General features: G+C 37.6%; 1 protein-coding gene across 2 annotated transcripts in view; it reads left to right on the top strand.

The window, feature by feature from the left end:
• ALPK1 (alpha kinase 1) overlaps positions 1-22,223 on the top strand; it is a 131,565-nt gene that overhangs the window by 4,311 nt on the left and 105,031 nt on the right. Inside the window, exons 1-2 of one of the 2 annotated variants that reach the window (XM_061192044.1) lie at positions 5,954-6,045; positions 18,114-18,165. The gene's annotated coding sequence lies outside the window, so the exon portion shown is untranslated. Of the gene's footprint in view, positions 1-5,953; positions 6,046-18,113; positions 18,166-22,223 lie in introns of those variants that run through there. The other variant, XM_061192046.1, reaches the window with a different exon arrangement.

The following is a 22,223-nucleotide window of genomic DNA, read 5'->3' as shown; positions in this document are numbered from 1 at the left end:
GTGTGAAAATACTTCAGCCAAAGTAACATCAGTCTGAAGAAATGTAAGGATTCCAGCATGTGCTACCATCACGCATGTGCTGATGAGAACATACCTACTGAAAAGCACTTTTGAGGGCCTCTTATTTGCAGATTTCCTTTTCGGAAAGGAGCAAAACAATTTTTGTTTTGGTTTCGATGCGGTTGTGTCATTTTGACAAACCCGTTCTTTGATTTTGAAGTTTCAAGAACTTTCTCTTGCACTCAGAACTGCTCATGAGCTTTCAACATCTTTTAAATTACACAGAATGTGGTTAAACTCCTTTCCTGTGAGTTTAATGAAGGAAGGCTTTGGATGGCTTTAAAGCTTGGTTAGCTTCACTTGACACAGCCAAATGCTGTGAGTGTTGCCGGGGATATATGGAGTAAGTTAAATGCTTTCCGGAGGGTTTAAGTATTCCTAGGCTACTAATTAGAGAGATTAAAAGGAACCCTTCAGAGAAATGGTACCTCAAAAGTCAGACCAGAATTGTTTATCAAAGCAAAACAGAAGAAACACTAGGCATCTATATTATTGATACAAAAAAAAAAAGAGGGATTTACTATATGAATTATTGATGAATCATTTAATCTGGAAATAACATAAAATGCCTACAATCCAATAAATTTCTATCTAGCTTTGAACAATTTGAAATTTCCAAATTGTATTAATGTTAAACAATAAAGTAAAATTTTGTCTCAGCTCTCATATTCAATTGATGATGTCCCCTTCAGTAACTTTTTCCCCTTCTATCACTACCACTCACCTCCATGATATGGGTTGCAACATAATTTCTAATTCAGTTACTTCCATGTTTGGAATTACAAAAATATTTGTCCATGGAAACAATCTAAAAAACTGTTTTTAGATACTTTCACTAGCCCATAATTAAGCTGATATACCTGAAAGCCTACTGTATTTCACTTAAAAATCAAAAATAGAAGAAGCTAATTTGTGGTAATACAATTGCACACTATAGAAAAAAATTAGAAAGTGTTGCTTTTTTGTGTTGCCTGGTGGTAACTGGGTTATATGATACTCACCTTCTGCTCAGTGCACTCTAAGCACCTTGGATACAGACGCATCTAACTCTCCCCGGCCCAGCTAAGGTGTTCAGATTCAGAGTGACTCAGTTCAGGAGTGCTCCATCTCAGGGCTGATGCTCTCTGCCAACCTGTGAAAACATTCAGAATCAACTGAGATAACTCACTTAGCTCTTTTCCCATTATCCCCTAATGGGAGACAGGAGTAGGCCCAAAGTATTGAGAATGAAGAAAAACTAGTCTGGACTTCACTTTCTCCCTATTTTGGGGTCAAGCATCTGCAGTTAAAACAACTTAGATCTATGTGGAAAGATCTGATGGATGCATCACTAAAGCAAAAAACCAAAGTGCAGAACAAAAATGCTGTATTTGTGGGGGGAAAAAAATTTCTGTAAATGCATGAACTATCTACAAAGAGATCCAAGAAATGGAACTGTAATACCTGTTAGTCTGAGGAAAAGAATTTGGGAGACAGAGGGCAGAATGTGGAGGTGGGAGAGATTTTTCATTGTGTACTTTTTCAAACTGTTTGGATTTTGGTCTCATTTGCAAGCAATATGGTTCCATGCACACACAAAAAAGCTTTTTTAAGAAGAACCAAATGAAAGAAGTCTCCTGAGAGAAAGGTCTCACTTAATGCTTTGATGCCTCAATATTTTTCACATGAGGAGAACTGCAATAAAATTCAGGCTTTCAAGAGGGTGATCAGATGGTGAGGAGAAAATTGGAGCCCCCAGAGGTAGGACACCTGGAGGGTGGAGGGGGAGGAGGAGTCATGCTGTCTCGGGCCATTTGTCCGGCCCCTCCTTGGGCAGTTATGGGGAACTTGTGTGGTAGGCAGAATTCTAAGACGGCCCCCAAGATTCCCACCCCCTGGTATACACACTTTGTAAAATCTCCTCGCCTTGAGTGTGGGCAGAATCGGTGAATATGATAGGATATCTTCCTGTGACCAGGTTTCTAATCAGTTGTCTTTGAATCCAAAGGGAGATTATCCGGTTGGGCCGGACCTAAACATGTGAATCCTTAAAAGGGCTCAGCCCTTCAGGAAGTCAGAGACACATGCCCCTGCTGGCCTGGACGCAAACATCCATGTCAGGAACTGTCTACAGAGACCACATGGCAAGGAACTGTGGTTGACATCTAGGAGCTGAGAGTGGTCCCCAGCCAACAGCTACCAAGAAAATTGGCAACCTTGGTCCTATATATGGAATTCTGCCAACAACCTGAATGGGCCTTGAAGGAGTACCCCCAGGCCTCACATGAGAACTGCGGTATTCTCAGCTGTAACGTGCCCAGATTTCTGACTGACGAGACCTTGAAATAATAAATGGGTGCTGTTTTTTTTTGTTTTTGTATACCAAAGGACCTTTATTACTTTTCCTCTAAATTCTTAAATACTTATAAAATGTCCATGCTCTAGTTATAATATCATTTTATAGACATTTAAAATGCATCTTCATTTATAAATATTTTACATTTAGTTCATAGAACAGATCATTTAATGGGTGCTATTTTAAGCTGCTAAATTTGTAGTAATTTTTAGACAACAATAGAACACTAATAAGGTTTTTTGGTTAGAGGAGCCCAGTGGATTATGAGAGTCTCCAGTGGATCCTGATCCTGGAATCCCCAGTCACTTATTATGAGAGCTATGTAAGCAGGAAAAGAAGGGCCAGTTTTGGGGGAAGGGATGCATTATTTCTACCTGTCACATATCCTCCAAACCAAGTAACTTAATTTTGCCTTGTTAAATCTAAACTTTGTCATATAGTACTCCTTATTAGTGTAATTTTTAGTAAAAAAGAAAATAAAAACCCAAAATCTCCTCCTCTTTAATATTATATTTAAATATTTACATTTCATTTGTTAGTGCTTTTCCATTAATTTTTTTTTTTTTTTTTTTTTTTTTGGTTGCACTGGGTGTTAGTTGTGGCAGGCGGGCTCCTTAGTTGCGGCATGCAAACTCTTAGTTACGGAATGCATGTGGGATCTAGTTCCCTGACCAGGGATCAAACCCACGCCCCCTGCATTGAGAGCACAGAGTCTTATCCACTGCGCCACCAGGGAAGTCCCAGTACTTATCCATTAATTTTTAAAATCTAATGAATTACTAACATCCTAACAAATAACTTTATACTACTAATGAGGGATTAGACAATATACATTATTTAATTTATAATATAATAATTTCATTTTCTTATAAAATAAAACAGAAAGTCTTTCCCCAGAAAAATGCCATACCTGATAAGTTCTCTTTTTATCCTCCATCTCTGGTTCTTTCTTTATGCTTATCATCATTGTGCTGACAACTAATTCTGAGAAGAAAGTTCCAGAATGACATATTATGAGCTAACTCCTATCTTTCCAGGTAATTTCTAGCCATATATCCACCAATCTATCTGTCGCTGTGATTGCATTAAGGGTATTTCTTACGTGGTCAGTCTGAATCCATGGCACCAATGTAACACTTGGCACAATATAAATGCTCTAAACATGTTATTTGAACAAATGAATGATATCAGCTTGTTTTAGCGATTTATAGTCAAGATTAGAAAATAGTCAAACCTAGAAAATAAAAATGAATATGATGGTGCCACCAGTTTTTCTAAGTGTATCATAATGTACTTCTTTTATAAGTGTACATCTCACAATAGTTGAGGCTTGCGTTATTAGTTTTCCATCTCAAAGAATTTTTATCTTTGAAATCTTTCTAAAGCTCAACATTGTGATCATAAATGAGACATTCTATCTTTGTGTTTCCATGGCTCTGGGAATTCTACCAGAAATCGCTATTGGAGACAGATTCAACTGTTGTCCAGATAGTAGGGAAGATAAATGCCTCATTGCATCCCTCAAATAAGGATGATAAAAGTATCAGTACCCTTTTCTCTCTTTCCATTCCCAAGTATCCAATGCCCTCTTTTAGGCTCTAGAATACTGAATTTCTAACATTTTTGCTCATTTACTCTCAAACAGAATTTTACAAAAACAACCCTCTCACACATTTTTAAGTTGATATTCATCTTTTATCATCACTTTAAATAGTTGCAAAGGATCTAAGTCAGATGTTTAATAACTCTTTTAGATGTACCCAATGGAAATTATATATGCTGGTAATTTGATGACCCCATCATCCATTTAAAAACACATGTACAAGTTCTTCTACATGTACAAGTTTAACAACTGGAAAGTTTATATTATTCATCTCCTTTAACTTTTATTTCCATTCCACTTTCTCTATAGAATTTTCTCCTAATATTAGTAGTTTATATGCTTGAAAGTTATTTTAATCATATTTCTTGGGAATTCCCTGGCGGTCCAGTGGTTAGGACTCCACACTTTCACTGCTGAGGGCCTGGGTGGGGGAACTAAGATACTGCAAGCCGAGCAGCCAAAAAAAAAAAAAAAAAAAAATCATATTTCTTTACAATAAAAACATGTAGATATTAAAATTAAACACGTTTAAATTTCATTTTTATTTCCTCTGGCTATAGGCTTTAAGTGTTAATTCTTTAAATACTGAGTTATACATTACAAGGATTATGAATTCATAATAGATTAGAAAGACAAAAATAAATGATATAGTCTGATGAATAACTATTAAACAGAATAAGATTTTATGGAAAATGCATTTCTCATTGAGATTTATAAGGTTTTTAAAAATTAGTTCACGGATGAATGTTACTGAAAGCTAGAATAAACCAGCATTCTACAAAAAAATGCATACAAAGAAAAGAGAAACTCTTTACATAAATAAAAGGAGATAGAAAGAGTTTTGATATACAATTCATTTGGTTATTTGAACTTCTTCTAAGGTCATATATTAAGAATTACATAGTGATCTATCATAAAAAAATTTTTTAAGTTGTCTAAATACTATTTAGTACTTAAAATACTTAGTAGCTGAATACTTAAGTAGTTTCTTTTTCTATTTTGTTGAGAAGCAGAGTTGGAAACCATCCAACTTGCCGAAGGATTTGTCACCCACTTATTCGTCATTCAGTTTCTCAATTTTGGGGAACTATATCAAAAAGGCTTTACTAAGACTTATCAAATTACTACTAATGAAATCTCTTACTCCTTCACTGGAGAGGACACTTCTTTAACCCAGCAGGCTCAGAAAGGACTGAGGAAATTAAAATATTGTTGACGTCAACAACTTTTCCAATAAAATGTTGTTAAACATTTAAAAATCTTTTCATGTACTTTTGATATTTTTTGTCAATATTTGGAGCCGCAGATTTAGATTGAACAATGATATCCCCTATATAACATGAGTTGACAGTCCTCACTGTTAAACCAATCAGCCCAATGAGATTTTCTATGAGATAAATTCCAACTTCATGGTTTTTTTTAATTTTTGAATTGTATTTTATTTATTTTTTTATACAGCAGGTTCTTATTAGTTATCAATTTTATACACATCAGTGTATACATGTCAATCCCAACTTCATTTTTCAATTCAAAAAACTTGGTAATATAGGTGTCCTTGTGACAATAAGCTCAATTCTGCACACTAATTCTAAAATAGATGGAGCGCCGAATGGAGCTTTAACATGAATTTCTTTTGATAATAGATCAAAAACAATGTCATGTTCATTGTTTCTTACTAACCGTCTCTTTCCTCGGCTCTCAAGGGGACTGGCTCTCCATTTTGACTTAGTCCAAATAAGGAGTTTTCTTGCGCTTTCTTTAGAAGAAGGAACTTTTCTGTAGTAATACAATTCCCAGAATACCTTTAACTAAAGCAGTTCCTAAATGGGCGTGTCTTATGGTGCAGAACTGCTGAAAGTCCCGGAGTTGAATTACACAATCAAACTCTGAGACAATAACAGGCTATGTTTTCTTTCAAATTCCTACTTCCTGAAACGGAGGCCGTTTATGAGAAACCGTATATTTCAGGGAGGTTGTGCTATAACTAACTTTTTTCAGAGTTAGATTTGCTGGTTTTATAGTGTATTTCCTCTTCTTCGAGATAAAGGTGAGTATCAGCCTTTTAATGACAAAAACGCAGTAGATGTGGGTATAAAAGATAACATAGTTTTTAAGGAAGTATTTTCTTAAATTGTGACCCTGTTTCCACCTGGTGGTCTTCTCTACATTGAAATAACTTTGGAGCTCCAAGAACATTTGCACTTCTGAAAACTCCCCAGAAAGGGAGGGGGAGGGGAGAAGGACCACCTACAGCAGTAAAGTTAGGTTATTAGGAAAAGGAGAAAAGAAACCAGTTTCTTTTTTTTTTTTTTAATTATTTTTTGGATGCATTGAGTCTTCGTTGCTGCGCACGGGCTTTCTCTAGTTGCGGCGAGCAGGGGCTCATTCTTCGTTGCGGTGTGCGGGCTTCTCATTGTGGTGGCTTCTCTTGCTGTGGAGCACGGGCTCTAGGTGCATGGGCTTCAGTAGTTGTGGCTCGCGGGCTCTAGGGCACAGGCTCAGTAGTTGTGGCGCACGGGCTTAGTTGCCCCATGGCACGTGGGATCTTCCCGGACCGGGGCTCGAACCCGTGTTCCCTGCATTGGCAGGCAGATTCTTAACCACTGTGCCACCAGGGAAGTCCTGAAACCAGTTTCTTTTAAAGGTTTAAATAATGGGGACTTCCCTGGCGGTCCAGTGGTTAAGACCGGGCTTCCACTGCAGGGGGCGCAGGTTCCATCCCTGGTCAGGGAACTAAGATCCCCCACGCAGCACTGGGCGGCCAAAAAAGAAAAAAAAAAAAAAAAAAAGGTTTAAATAATAAAGTCCTCAAGTCATGAGACTTGCTAGAGCTGCTGCTAGTGAACATCAGGCTTTATTTAGCACTGAATTATGATGTTTGATTACAGGAATTGGGATTACTTATTTGAAAAATTAACCTTGGGACTTTTGCCTGGAGTACATAGGTAGTGATAACAGAAACTGTCACTTTTTTGATGGCCTCAATAGTTTTGCCAGGAAACAGATAAGGCTGAAGAATTGCTCTTCTCATTTGGGATGAACCCCGAGGGGAATTCTGGATGTGGAGAAGCATTATGTAGAGAGAAAGTATGAAAAATTAAAATCCTTCGTATTTCTATTCAAAAGCGTCCTTTCATTAACCAATTTTAGCATTTAAAATTAGGGGTCCAGATGACTTTGGAAAGCCACAGATTAAAACCTTTAGAATTGTTGGAATTTGCAGGTGGGTGAGGGCGCAAAGAGAGGCAGGATCAGAAGGGAGGGGACTTTATGGCACAACATAATGGCATCTCTGTTTGCTTCTGTCTCCCTCTGCCTTTTCTTTTTACTTAGTGCAGCTAGTACTCTTATGAGAAACAATAATCGCTTTTGGTTGGCTGATACTTCATTGTTAAGAACATTTTTAATTCCTCACATGTAATCACTGTTGCTGTACAAGTTTATACATGATGCTTCATCATGGTCTCAAGATTCTGTTGTTTCTCCTCTTTCCTCCTTGACCTCAAATTCAAGTGAACCAAAAAGAGTATTAGTAATTGTACCACAGAAGCTGTGCACCCCTAGGTCTGAGTGGTGTGTCAGCAGATTACATGACTGTACGGTGTGCATTATTTTGGGTAAGGGTGGGTGTAGGTTAATTTACCACTTGGATAACACAACAGATGTAAACAAAAGCCAAGTCAAGTCTTTATATCCACTGACCAAAATAATTTACTTCTCTCTTCCCACCTCCTTTGTCCAAATCCTGTCAACCTGCAGCCTCAAAAGAAACGGAACACTTTAAATTATTCTAGCAATAATTTACTCTCCACTTCAAATGTCTTTTTGAGTCTGAGATGAATTCTTCAAGTTCTTCCCCCAACAAGACTCCAGAATTTTACAGCATCCACTTGCATGAGTAGGGAGACAATAACTACTTTAAACTCTAAAAAATTATTTTTTGAAGTTAAAAAAAGCTGTATGTAAATTGTGATGGATATTATAAAATCTCACATAAAATAATACTGTGTAATGAGCACGCCTGATTTGTTAAGCTGTAACAATCCCCCCTTAAGTGCTATGTGATCTAAGTTTGGGTTTAGAACCTGGAATTTTCCTTAAGAATAAGTGTGTGCATTTCAAAATATTTCTGAAATTCCATGGCTTCTCCCATTCCAAAAGAATTTCACTGACCCCTTTCCCAGAACACGGCACATGTACTACTTTTCCTGTCCCTTAATCTTTTGCAGAGAATGACAGCTTTTCAAAATACAATGTTCATTGTAAATGCTTTTATTTCCTGATATTTTAAGTTCTATGGGTTGAAGAACTTTAACAGGAATGGACATTCAAACTTTTGTTGTAAACTCATTCCATATTTATGTTTATTGTATTTGTTGCCTCTCTATATGGGGGACTCTGTTTCTTGTTATTGACAGTGACATCTATTTTTTCAGGATGTTGTGATTTGCTCTGTTTATAGAGTTCAGTGAAATAGATGAATTTAAAAGTAAGAATATTATCTGATGCTATCATTCTTCTATGTCTGAAGAACAGAAAGAGATGATCATAGCTTAAATATCAGTTACATATTAATATCATTTGCCCAAAGTATGGTATAGAAACTACTGATTTTAGGTGTCACATATCCAAACTTTGAAAATTTGAGTTGTGCTTAGTTTAATGTGCATTAAAAATATAATCAGCTTTTAAAATGTATGATTTCATGGATATTATTGCCCAGAAAGATGTTAAGTAAAAAGAAAGTGAGCCACTTTACTATTGATTTTAAGGAAATGATTAAATAGCTACTATTACAGATAATATGCAGATATGGTCAAGATTGTTAAGGTGGCATGTAAATGGCTAAAATTTTGGAAATACTGCTGTAATGTGTTTGAGAAGTGGATACTTTCCGAACCAGTGCAATATCTTTGAACTTCACTGGTCCTTGGTGACAGAGCTCAACTGATAATACAATCTGTTGAAATTCCTAATTATAGATGTACAAAATATAGATAGATAAAGAAATGCTTTATCAAACTTTTATCAGACCTGCGGTCCTCATGAATTGTCATAGAATTGAAGAGATGCAGCATGTAGCTAATACTTTTTGAAATAAGAATGATAGAGAGGGTGAATTATCCCAGAGTAAGCATTATAGCTCCATTTTGCTGGTTTCACTGAGACACCATTATCTCTGAAGTGGGGGTCAGGTTGGGGCTGAAGGGTGGGAGTTGGGGAGAGCATCATCTAGGTCCAGGGCTGTTAACATAACATGGTATGTGCCAGTGACCATTAAAATGGTCATATTGGCAATTTCTTTTTGGGAATTCATTCTAGGGAGGAAATAATTTTAAGTTAAGTCCCGTGGAGACCATGTAGCTCCTATGCTAGCAGACCAGGCCGACACTGATCTTCAGTTACTTGCTGCTGAATTTTGAGAGGTGGAAATAGCATTACAGAATCATACAGTTGGAAAGGACTTTAGAGACCTTAGCAACGCCCCCTAGTTTTATTAAAAAAAATTTTTTTTTTCTTTTCTTAACATTAAAAAAAAAATTATTTTGTATTGGAGTGTAGTTGATTTACAGTATTTTGTTAGTTTCAGGTGTACAGCAAAGTGATTTAGTTATACATATACATATATCTATTCTTTTTCAGATTCTTTTCCCATATAGGATATTACAGAGTATTGAGTAGAGTTCCCTGTGCTATACAGTAGGTCCTTGTTGATTATCTATTTTATATATAGTAGTGTATATATGTTAATCCCAACCTCCTAATTTATCCCTCCCCCCCACCTTTCCCCTTTGGTAACCATAAGTTTGTTTTCTAAGTCTGTGAGTCTGTTTCTGTTTTGTAAATAAGTTCATTTGTATAATTTTTTAGATTCCACATATAAGTGATATCATATGATATTTATCTTTCTCTGTCTGACTTACTTCATTTAGTATGATAATCTCCAAAACCCCCCTAATTTTAGAGGTGAGTAAATTGAGGTCTAGCAGGGAAAGGTGACTTGCCTAAATTCATACAACTGGTTTGTGACAGAGCCAGAATTAGAACCCAGGTATCCTAATGTGTGATGAATAGAAAGAGCCTGGGAGCAAGAGACTTACTGTGTGGTTGGGATCCAACATGAAGTGAACAGATCACAGAGTTCAGGGAATTCATGAACAGGCAGTATCTAAAAGTCTAAGAAGCCATGGAAGCAGGTCTCTCTCCTACTCATGGTAAATGACAATCTGTTCACCAATGCTAAATAAAGATAGTTAATAATAAGTATCCATTATTCGTTAATGCATATTTATTGAGCATATTCTGTACAGTAGTCCACCTTTATCTATGATTTTGCTTTCCATGGTTTTAGTTACTCTCCATCCGGAAATATTAAATGAAAAATTTCAGAAGTAAACAATTCCTAAATTTTAAATTGCCCGCCCTTCTGAGTAGCGCGATGAAATCTCGCGCTGTCTGGCTGGGGCGTGAATAGTGTGGATCTTCTGTTTGCGGAGTGTAGCCGCCTATTAGTCACCTAGCGGCCATCTTGGTTATCAGGCCGACTGAGGCGGTGTCTGATACGCAGGCACTGCGTTCAAGTCACCCTGATTTTACCGAACAGTGGCCCTAAAGAGCCCGAGTAGTGATACTGGCAATTCGGATATGCCAAAGAGTAGCCGTAAAGTGCTTCCTCTAAGTGAAAAGGTGAAAGTTCTCGACTTAATAAGGAAAGGAAAAAAAATCGCATGCTGAATTTGCTAAGATCTACGGTAAGGACGAATCTTCTGTTCGTGAAATTGTAAAGAAAGAAAATGAAATTTGTGCTAGTTTTGCTGTCACACCTCAAACTGCAACAATTTTGGCCCTAGTGCATGATTCGTGCGTAGTTAAAAGAGAAAGGCATTAAATTTGTACAGAAAGATATTTTGAGAAAGAAAGAGACAGAGGGAGACCACATTCACGTAACTTCTTTTACAGTGTATTATTACAGTTCTATTTCATTATTAGTTATTGTTAATCTTTTACTGTGCCTAATTTATAAGTTAAACTTTGTCATAGATAATGTATGTAGGGTATATATAAGGTTCGGTACTGTCAACGAAAATTCACTTACCAAGTTAAGAAGAAAATGTTAGTGTCGAAGAAAGGGGAAAAAAAATTGACGTTTGCGGTTCAGCAGGCATTCCCACCTTTGGGGAGGTCTGGTTAATGTATAATGCAGATGAACACGGCACACTGAAGGGGGAGGGAGGAGGTCCAAACGGACAGAGAGAATTTTATGCTTAAATTTTCTTGTCCTGCTTTAAAATACAAATTTTATTTCATCAGTACTATTCACGGTTTCAGGCATCCACTGGGGTGTCTTAGAACCGATCCCCTGTGGATAAGGGGGGACTACTGTTATGTCAGTCTTATTGCTGCTACAAGGCTTATATACATTATCTTATTTAATATGTACTACAGTTTTGTGAGTCAGGTACTATTATTTGTCGTATTTGTTTAATAAATGGTAATAATTATTATTTCCACCTGTTTGCTGTGCTGTTAGCGTGAGTCCATTACTCTACCTCATGCAATACACTTCCTCCACCTCTAATTGCAACCATTTGCCAGAACTCTGCCAGTCGTCTCTTCACATCCCTCCCAAGTGAGATGACATGCCTGCCAGACCAGACTTTCCCCAGTACCTGCAGCTGTGTTTGTCCTTCAGGTGCCTTCCTGACTTGAACAGATAACTCCAAAGGAGGTTCTGGCCTTACTCCAGGCTCCTGCATCCTGCTATTAAGTGCACTATGCCTGCCCTATACACGCTAGGAGAGATCTTTTCTTAGGAAAACTTTGATAAAGGTTAACACTCACTGATGAGGGTTGGGATTAGTCATCTGTGATAGGTGGGATGTAGGGGGCAGGCAGAGTGGTAAGGACGTCTAGTTGCAAAGTAAGGCTGAAAGAAAAACGGAAGATAACACATGCAGTAACCATCCCTAAGTTAACCATAGGACACAGTAAAAGGAAGTGCCACCAAAATATGTACAGTGTCACCATGTTTTGTTAAATCACTTCTGAATATATGTAGGCATCGTAATTGAGAGGCAAAAATCAGACTGCTTAATTATAGTCAAAGAATACTCAAATTTTGAAAACTTACACTTTTTAAAACTTCATTATAAGTATTATAACCATGCACAGAAACAATGATATCAAAATATTTATAGCGCTTATTTATTAGTGAGACCATAGGTAATTCTTATTTTCTTTTTTGCCATATTTGTTCTCCAGATTTTCTACAATAACACTTTTTGCTCTCATAATAATAAACTGTTTCAAAAATCTAAATTCTTAAATAATATATCAGAGATTACTGTGGCACAACCTTCAAGACTTTTATAATTTAAATACTTCTTGATCAAGGCTACTGGGAAGCATCCAGTAGGCTGGTAATACCTCTCACTTGCAAGCTAGTAGCCACTGTGTGTGAAAAAGGAAGTCAGAGTGGAAGAAAAGAAAAGCATTACTTACTATGCAACAGATTTCAGAAGTTCCACAGCATCTCAACACGGTAATTCCCCCAAGTCATGGTTGTCAGAGGAAAAGCTTTTTAGAGTGAAAGCTGCACACATACAAAGTGAAAGGCTGAGTGAACATGAGGGAATCAAGGAGTTCCCCTGGCCAAATTTTTCCGAAAATATGTATCCCTTCCAGTCACCCCATCTGCTCCCACTCAGCCTCTTCTGAATGCACAGCTCTTCTAAGAGCTGGTCTTTCATTTCACTCTCCTGGAAGGGTGTAGGCATTAGCTGAGGCAGATCAGGAGTTCAATGTGGACATCTTGAAAGTGTGATGCTTATTGGATATCCAAGTGCACATATCAAATAAACAGTTGAAAATATGTTTCTGAAAAGTTCAAGAGAGAAGTTTGAACTGGAGATAGAAATTAGATGACTGTCAACCAATACGTGGTATTTAAAACCATGAACTGAATGAAATCACCAAGGAGTGGATTTAGATTGAGAAAGGAGGAGGGCCAGAGACTGAGCCTTTGCACATTCCAATATGGTGGGGTCTAAGAGAGGAGGGGCAACCAACCGAAAAGTCTGAGAAGGAGTCATCAGTGAGGTAGTAGGAAAACCAAGAGAGTGTGGTATCCCGGAGGGCAGTAGAGGAGGAAGGGACTGTGTCACATACTGTTGGTAGGTCAACTAAGATGAGGAGTGGGAACTGACCATTGGATTTAGGTATGTGGAGTTTATCAGTGACTTTGACCAGGGCAGCTTCAGTGGAGTGATGGAACAATAGTCTGATTGGAGTACATTTAAAAGAGAATGGGAAAAGTCAGGTTGAAAGCTGAAGTAGGAACAATTCTTTCAAGGAATTTTTGCTGCAAAGAGCAATAGGTACTGACGAAAGTGAAGTCAGGAGACTTTTCTCCTAAGGTGAAAGAAATAATGGCTTGTTTGTAAATTGATAAGAATGAGCCAGTGGAGAGCAAAAACTTGGTGATGTAAGAGGCAGAGAGAGGAGAGAGAAAACGTGCATCAATGGGCTTGAGTAGAGAGAGGGGTAGAATTATTGCGTGAATGGAATGATTGGTTTTAGATAAGAGAATGGATTATGGTTTTCTCTGGGTACATGCCCAGTAGTGGGATTGCTGGGTCGTATGGTAGTTCTATTTTTAGTTTTTTAAGGAGCCTCCATACTGTTCTCCATAGTGGCTGTATCAATTTACATTCCTACCAACAGTGCAAGAGGGTTCCGTTTTCTCCACACCCTCTGCAGCATTTGTTGTTTGTAGATTTTCTGATGATGCCCATTCTAACCGGTGTGAGGTGATACCTCATTGTAGTTTTGATTTGCATTTCTCTGATAATTAGTGATGTTGAACAGCTTTTTATGTGCCTCTTGGCCATCTGTATGTCTTCTTTGGAGAGATGTCTATTTAGGTCTTCTGCCCATTTTTGGATTGGGTTGTTTGTTTTTTTAATATTGAGCTGCATGAGCTGTTTATATATTTTGGAGATTAATCCTTTGTCCGTTGATTCGTTTGCAAATATTTTCTCCCATTCTGAGGGTTGTCTTTTCATCTTGTTTATAGTTTCCTTTGCTGTGCAAAAGCTTTTAAGTTTCATTAGGTCCCATTTGTTTTTGTTTTTTGTTTATTTCCATTACTCTAGGAGGTGGGTCAAAACAGATCTTGCTGTGATTTATGTCAAAGAGTCTTCTTCCTATGTTTTCCTTTAAGAGTTTTATAGTGTCCAGTCTCACATTTAGGTCTTTAATTCATTTTGAGTTTATTTTTGTGTATGGTGTTAGGGAGTGTTCTAATTTCATTCTTTTACATGTAGCTGTCCACTTTTCCCAGCACCACTTACTGAAGAGACTGTCTTCTCCATTGTATATCCTTGCCTCCTTTGTCATAGATTAGTTGACCATAGATGTGTGGCTTTATCTCTGGGCTTTCTATCCTGTTCCATTGATCTATGTTTCTGTTTTTGTGCCAGTACCATATTGTCTTGATTACTGTAGCTTTGTAGTATAGCCTGAAGTCAGGGAGTCTGATTCCTTCAGCTCCCTCAAGATTGCTTTGGCTATTCGGGGTCTTTGGTATCTCCATACAAATTTTAAGATTTTTTTGTTCTAGTTCTGTAAAAAATGCCATTGGTAATTTGATAGGGATTGCATTGAATCTGTAGATGGCTTTGGGTAGTATAGTCATTTTCACAATATTGATTCTTCCCCAATGTTCATTGCAGCACTGTTTACAATAGCCAGGTCATGGAAGCAACCTAAATGCCCATCGACAGGCAAATAGATAAAGAAGATGTGGTACATATATACAATGGAATATTACTCAGCCATAAAAAGGAACAAAATTGGGTCATTTGTAGAGACGTGGATGGACCTAGAGACTGTCATATAGAGTGAAGTAAGTCAGAAAGAGAAAAACAAGTATCGTATATTAATGCATATATGTGGAATCTAGAAAAATGGTACAGATGAACCAGTTTGCAAGGCAGAAATAGAGACACAGATGTAGAGGGCAAACATATGGACACCAAGGGGGGAAAGTGGCTGCGGGGGTGGTGGTGGTGGGATGAACTGGGAGATTGGAACTGACATACATACACTAATATGTATAAAATAGATAAGTAATAACCTGCTGTATAAAAAATAAATAAAAAAGTTTAAAAAAATAAAATAAAATAGATAACCAACAATGACCTACTGTTAAAAAAAATTAATTAATTAAAAAGAGTTGTTACAATGTACACTCTCACAAAGCAGTATAAGTGAGTGATTTTAGCCCTGTTTCATCCAGTGTGCTTTGTAATTTTGCAATTATCTGTTTTTATTAGTTTCACATTTCTCAGATTTATCTACCTCCGTGTGAATCAGATGGTCCAAACATGTTAGTGAGACCAGCACTATCCATTTAATTGCTTCAGGAGGTAAGAGTTTTTTAATCACTAGTTAAGTAAACAAATCAAAGGGAATGTCCTACTGATAGTAAATCAAGACCATCATTTCCATACACAAAAGACAGCATATTAAAGTTAATTTTTTTACTGACATAAACAGTTCCTTGATTTTTATCTCAAGCATTTAAAAATCTATTTTGTACTCTATGACATCTCAATAAACATTTGTTGATTTTCTTTTAAACATACACACAAAGAAAAAAAAAAGAGAATGGGTGATTCATCTCTGACAGCAGATGGGAAGGCAGGGTGTGGGGTGCAGTTAGATTGGTAGAGGGGGGTGGGAGTCTGTGGAAATCCTCTTCTGATTGCTGAGAATGAGGGTAGAGGAGGGAGAGAAAGTGTGAAATAGGCAACTAAGAGATTGGAAGGTGAATGGACCCAAGAAGTGCAGTGTGATTGCAGCATTAGTTGCTGAAGTTCTGTTTTGCTGAAAGCCTGCTTTCGGTTTTAAGGTTCATTGGATTCACTGGCAGAATAGCCACTCGTTTCACATAAATAGCTTTAATCAATTCTTTAATGAAAGGTGATTCAGCTCAATTTCAATATATAATCATTAGAAGGAAAGAAACAAGAATATTAGGGAAACATAACAGGGTATACGTCACGGAATTGGGCTGACACCTACTTCCAGATCCAAATAGCAGCTGCGAAGTCTTGAGTGACAGCAATCTGGAGCCCCAGTTGGGAAAGGTCCCGGGCCATGCATCTACCCCACAGGTGAGACTTCAGATTGGAGTTCTGGGGGCTTCCGTTTATAATTCCAGGCCGCAAATTGATATCATCAGTTTGCGTGCAAAAATGCAGCTCTGGATTCACTTTAAAAAATGCTGTTGATTTCACCATGTGAGTCACAAGATTTTCCAGACCCTGGGGGACTGGCCAGGTCCCCAGGGCTCAAGAAATTCCAAGACCCACTCCCTTTCTTATCATAAGCGCCGCTTGACTTGCTAGCAGCAGTTATTAGGTGTGCATGCAGGGGCGGCGCAGTCCGGGCAGGGTCACAGGTCTGGCAGAGGCCTGCTTCTGCCTCTGAAGCCTGAATAAGACTACTTTATTAATTTTCCCAACAGGTTCAGAGTCAGAAATTTAAAGTGAACAGGTGGCACAGTTATGTTTTTTGTCCCATCATTGCTCAGCTGTGTAAAAGTTGGATTTAACTAGAGTTGTGATTTTGACATGCAAATATTAAAAACAAGGGAGTCAGAGGTGTATGTGGATGGTGATTATCATGATTGACCATGGAAATTAAGCTGGTTAAAAAAGAGACAGGACCTCAAAGGGGGTGAGGGTCCATGGAAAGGTGATAGGGTCAGTGGATTAGAAGTCCCAGTGGAATGTTAGGATTGTTGGATTTGGGAGACTCAAAAGGGACAAGATGTGTGGTAGTGGACAGAGAGTGGAATACATGAATTTGAAAGTATGGAAGAATAAATTTGGTCATAACAAAGTGTAGGCTGTATGACCTTGGGAATGAATACCTAAAGGTGGGTTAAGGACAAGATCTTTGAAGAAACGATTTCAAGGAACTGAGAACCCCTCATCACTATATAGTTGAATTCTCCAAGAGTAGGGGTGGTTTGGAGAGAATAGTAATGATCCAGCAATTAAATGCCCTGGGAGTTGGCAGTTGACAGCAACAATGAGGGGCAGTGGGTGATGACATGAAATTCAAAGCTGTCGGGGGAGGGGTGTGCAGCTTAAACAAGGAAGGAAAAAGAAAGGTCCAAAGTGGCAATAAAGCACAGGAGGCTGCTTATCCAGAACTGGTGGTTCCGGGGCGCTAGGAACCTAAGCTGCCCCTTGAGAGATTTTTCAAGGTGATTGAAAAATGTAAAGCGTTATGAAATGTAATGTATTGCCTTTTTTTTTTTTTTTTTTCCGGCCACTCTGCCCAGCAGGCATGTGGGATCTTAGTTCCCCGACCAGGGATCGAACTCTTGCCCTCTTCAGTGGAAGTGCAGAGTCCTAACCACTAGACCACCAGGGAAGTCCTGTATTGCCATTGTTAACATATGAAAAAGTAGTGATTATTATTGCAAACTCTTTTAGCAAAATTTTTGTATAAATAACCAGGGGAATTCCCTCTCTCTGGCAAGCCCCAAAAGTAATAAATAGATTTTTTAAAAAGTCGGTGAATGAAAGTTCAGAACTTCAAGAGACAAGATATCCAGTAGGGTTTTTTCTGCAAAGGCTCTCTGTTTCCTGCCTAACAAAATTATCAGGTAGTACCACCCCTGATAGTTTAGACCTGCAATAGTGAGGTTTCTCTCCTTTATGGTTGAACTGCTTCAGAAGTCTAAGGAGAGATTTGAAACCTCCTCCTCTATTTAAGGGGATGGGGTAAGGGAGAGACCAAAAGAGATTTGTACCCCGTCAGGCACTCTGGACAGGATCTGGTCTTCCTTGATGTGATATTCCTCCTCCTCGTGTATCTAAAGTGAGGAACAACGATGACCAACTGTAACTTCTCCACTCTCGCTGGGGACACAGGAACATGAGTTTCCTTTGTTCTCTTACCCGGATGTTTCAGATAGCAAGCATGCAACAATGCCTATGACATAATGCAGGAAATGAAGAGTAGAGATTATTTCCTACTGTGTTTATACTTTTATTATAAGAGAGGCCTCTGAGTTTAACTTTTTTTTTTAACTAGGAAGTTCTCCTAAATCAGAAGTGGATTGAAATCTAATAAACACGGATTTGGGGTAAGTTTTCATGTGAAACTTTTGAATTAAATTCTTTTTTCCTAATGATATAGCTATATATAGTCATTGTAGAAAATGTGAAAAGAAGAGGAAAATAATCAAAAAATATTACTTAGAGGCAAAGACTCAATATTTTGGTGTATTTCCTTCTGATTATTTTTAAATTATTTTCTTAAATTTTGGTAAAATGCACATAAAGTTTACTTCTGTAACTATTTTTACGTGTACACATTTAGTGGTATTAACTTACATTCACGTTGTTGTGCTACCATCACTCCCATCCATCCACAGAATTCTTTTCATCTTGCAAAACTGAAACGCTGTACAATTAAACACTTTTCATTCTCCCCTGTAACCACCCCCTGGCCACCGCCATTCTACTTTCTGTCTCTCTGAATTTGACAACTCTAGGGACCTCATGTGAGTAGAATCATGCAATATTTGTCCTTTTGTGACTGGCTTATTTCACTTAGTACAATGTCCTCAAAGTTCATCCATGTTGTAGCAGTTGTCAAAATTTCCCTTTTAAGGCTGAGTAACATTCCATTGTACGTATATACCACATTTTGCTTATCCATTTATCTGTTAATGGACACGTAGGTTGCTTCCATCTTTTTTTGGCTATTGTGAATAGTGCTGTTATGAATATGGTGTACAGATACCTCTTCAAGCCCCTGCTTTCAATTATTTTGAGTATGTACTCGGAAGAGGAATTGCTGGATCATATGATTATTCTATTTTTAATTTTTTGAGGAACCACCATACTGTTTTCCATAGCAGCTACACCATTTTATATTCCCACCAACAGCATGCTAGGGTTCCACCTTCTCCACATCATGGCCAAAACTTTTTCTGTTCCTTTTTTTTTTTTTCATAGTAGCCATCCTAGTGGGTGTAAGGTGGTATCTCATTGTGATTTTAATTGTCATTTCCTTAGTGGTTAGTAATGTTGAGCTTCTTTTCATATGCTTTTTGGCCATTTGTATATCTTCTTTGGAGAAACGTTCAAGTCCTTTGTTTTTTAGTTGGGTTTTTTGTGTTTTTGTTGTTTGGTGGTAGGAATTCTTTATATATTCTGGATATTAACTCCTTATCAGCTATATGATATGCAAATATTTTCCCCATTCCATGGGTTTCCTTTTCACTCTCTTCATTATGTCCTTTGATGCACAGAAGTTTTTTAATTTTGATGTAGTCCAATTTATCTAAAAGTGGGATACCTCCAACTTTATTCTTCTTTTTAAAGATTGTTTTGATTATTTAGGGTCCCTTGAGATTTTATATGAATTTTAGGGTGGATTTTTGCTATTTCTGGAAAAAACATCATTGGTCCTTAGTGACTTTTTAAAATATAATTGCTATCATACTGTATGAACTATTTTATATTCTGCTTTTTCTTAACATTATAATATAGTTATCCCATTGAAAAATAAACATTAGTTCTTTTTATTGAAACACTTCATAAACATACTTTACAGTGACTACATAAAGGAAAATATAAAATGGAAGTATAACTGAAAGATTAGAAAACATTTATGCCTCAAATTATGTGACATCTGTATACTTTTCAATACTATAATCATAAAAATGAGAAAAATTTGATTTGAGACATGTCAAAGTATTAGGATGCAATATTTATACTGTGAGTAGGAAGGAATGACAACCAATTGTATTAGTTTAAAAGACTGTTAAAATATATACTTATATTTTGTATAACAAATACAACTCTGGAATTCATTTATTTACTCAGCAAACATTACTGAGTCTCTGTAGTTTTTGAAGCCCTGGAAACCTAGATATACATTAGATATGGTCTTCACCCTCAGGGAAAGGGAATAAATACTAAAATTTCATGAAAGTCCAGTATGAGTCATGAGCCATGTGAGATCTTAGTTCCCGGCCCAGGGATGGAACCCGCGCCCCCTGCAGTGGAAGCGTGGAGCCTTAACCACTGGACTGCCACTGAATTCCCTCACTTTCTTTTTTAATCTTTGCATTAAACCTATGGGGAAGCAGTGTTAGCCCCATTTAGAGATGAGGAAAATAATGTTCATTTCATAAAAGCTGACCAAAAAAATAAAATAAAATAATTTGGGAATTGCCTGACGGTTCAGTGGTTAGGAGTCCGCGCTTTCACTGCCGAGGGCGTGGGTTTGATCCCTGATCAGGAGATAAGATCCCCCACAAGCTGCACGGTGCAGCCAAAAAAAATAAAATAATTTAACAGCAAGGTCCTACTGTATAGCATAGGGAACTATATTCAATATCCTGTGATAAACCATAATGAAAAGAATATTAAAAAAACAATGTCTATATGTGTATAACTGAGTCACTTCGCTGTACAGCAGAGATTGGTACAACATTGTAAATCAACTGTACTACTTCAATAAAAAAAAATTAAACATTAAAAAAAAAGAAAAGCTGAGCTACCTGTTGAAGGTGACACAGAGAATGAGTGGCAGAACTAGAATACAAGCTCAGGGCTGTCTGTTCCACAGCTCATGCCCTTTTCACTCTCCCAGGTTGCCTTTCAGCCATTATGACCTAGCACAGGAGACAGGAGTATATACAGCTAACTGTAACATGAACAAAAAACCGTGATAGCAGTTAATTCTGCTAGATAAGAGTCAAGAAAGGCTTTAGAGGGATGGCATTATAATCTTAGACTCGAAAATGGAGGATTTCATTGAAGATGGGGAGAGCAGCCTTCATTCATTCGTTCATTCATTCATTCATTCACTTATCTGTTTACAAACCTGCACTGAGCTTCTCCTGTGTGTTAGTTACACAGCCAGCTCCAGTTGTGTGCTGGAGATTCAAAAGAGAACCAGTGAGACACTGGCCACTCTCAGGAGTCACAGTCTCTTGGGAGACAGTTAAGTAACTGATGTATGACAGAGCCTCGGACCAAGCTCTGCCACAGAGTCAAAAACAAAGTGCTGGGGGATGCTATTCCAGGATACTAAGGGCAGGTACTCAATGGCAGAAACTGTGCTGCACTGTATGTAGTGCTGAGCATGGCAGGTTGGACTCTCCATGCCAAGATCAGAGGCTTGGACTTCGTCCTATAGGCAACAACAAGCCAACAGACATTTTTAAGTAGAGAAGTGACACAGTTCTGTTGTTAAGAAGCTACCTGGCAGTCCGTGAAGAGTAGAACGTGGAAATGGGGGAAGAGACAGGTAGCAGGAAAACCAGTATAGAGGCTAACAGTCTGAACTGGAGAGGACCCAGTACAGGCAGCAACAGGAGAGAAAGAGAGCGTGGAGACCACATTTATGAGAAGCTGGCAGACCTCATCGACTGTAGGATGTGTAGTGAGAATAAGGTAGGAGTCAAGAGAATAGTGTGAACAGAGGATTCAGGTGATATGTATGTTCAGAACCACTGCATTATTTGAAAGTGAAGGACCTATGGAGCATTTCATAAATAGATAATACTCTTTTGAATTATCAGTATTTCTTTCATATATTTAGTCATTCTAAAATACTCTAATAGTTGAATAGATTTTTTTTCTCTCAAGCAGTTTAAACATGCCCTGCAGTGCTATTTACACTATTAATTTGGTTAGCAAACTCTTCCTCCATAGTACAAGTGTAATTTTTATTGTTGTTATATTAAAACATCATAGAGATAAAACAATGGATTAATTTTTTTTCTATAATGAAATTCAAAAAGATTAATGGATTTTTACTGAAATGGAGTTAAAAGAAGATTATTGGTTAGGTAAATATGTCACTATTTTAATGTTTCAAAATAGTTTTCCATCTTCTTACATCATTACTCAATCTTGTAATTTATTGGTATCTTTTTTGTTCTGTGGAGTACCATATTTGTTTTCATTAATAAGTAAAAATATACATCTAGTTAAGTTATCTCATGTGCCTGTGCTGTTATGTGCCACCAGAAGAGGGCGGCAGTGAGGCGTTAGAAAGAATAAATTTACAGGCTCTTCAATTGCAGAAAGACAGTTAAGATCATGATGTGAATGAAGAAAACATTTGTCTGGGCAGACATCCTAATTAACTGACTCATTTTCTGAGCCAGAGACTATGACA

The sequence above is a fragment of the Eubalaena glacialis genome, chromosome 5 (genome assembly GCF_028564815.1).
Source record: "Eubalaena glacialis isolate mEubGla1 chromosome 5, mEubGla1.1.hap2.+ XY, whole genome shotgun sequence".
In the NCBI taxonomy this organism is placed as follows: Eukaryota; Metazoa; Chordata; class Mammalia; order Artiodactyla; family Balaenidae; genus Eubalaena; species Eubalaena glacialis.
The sequence above is the reverse complement of the archived record's forward strand: the minus strand, read 5'-3'. Positions and strand labels throughout refer to the sequence as shown.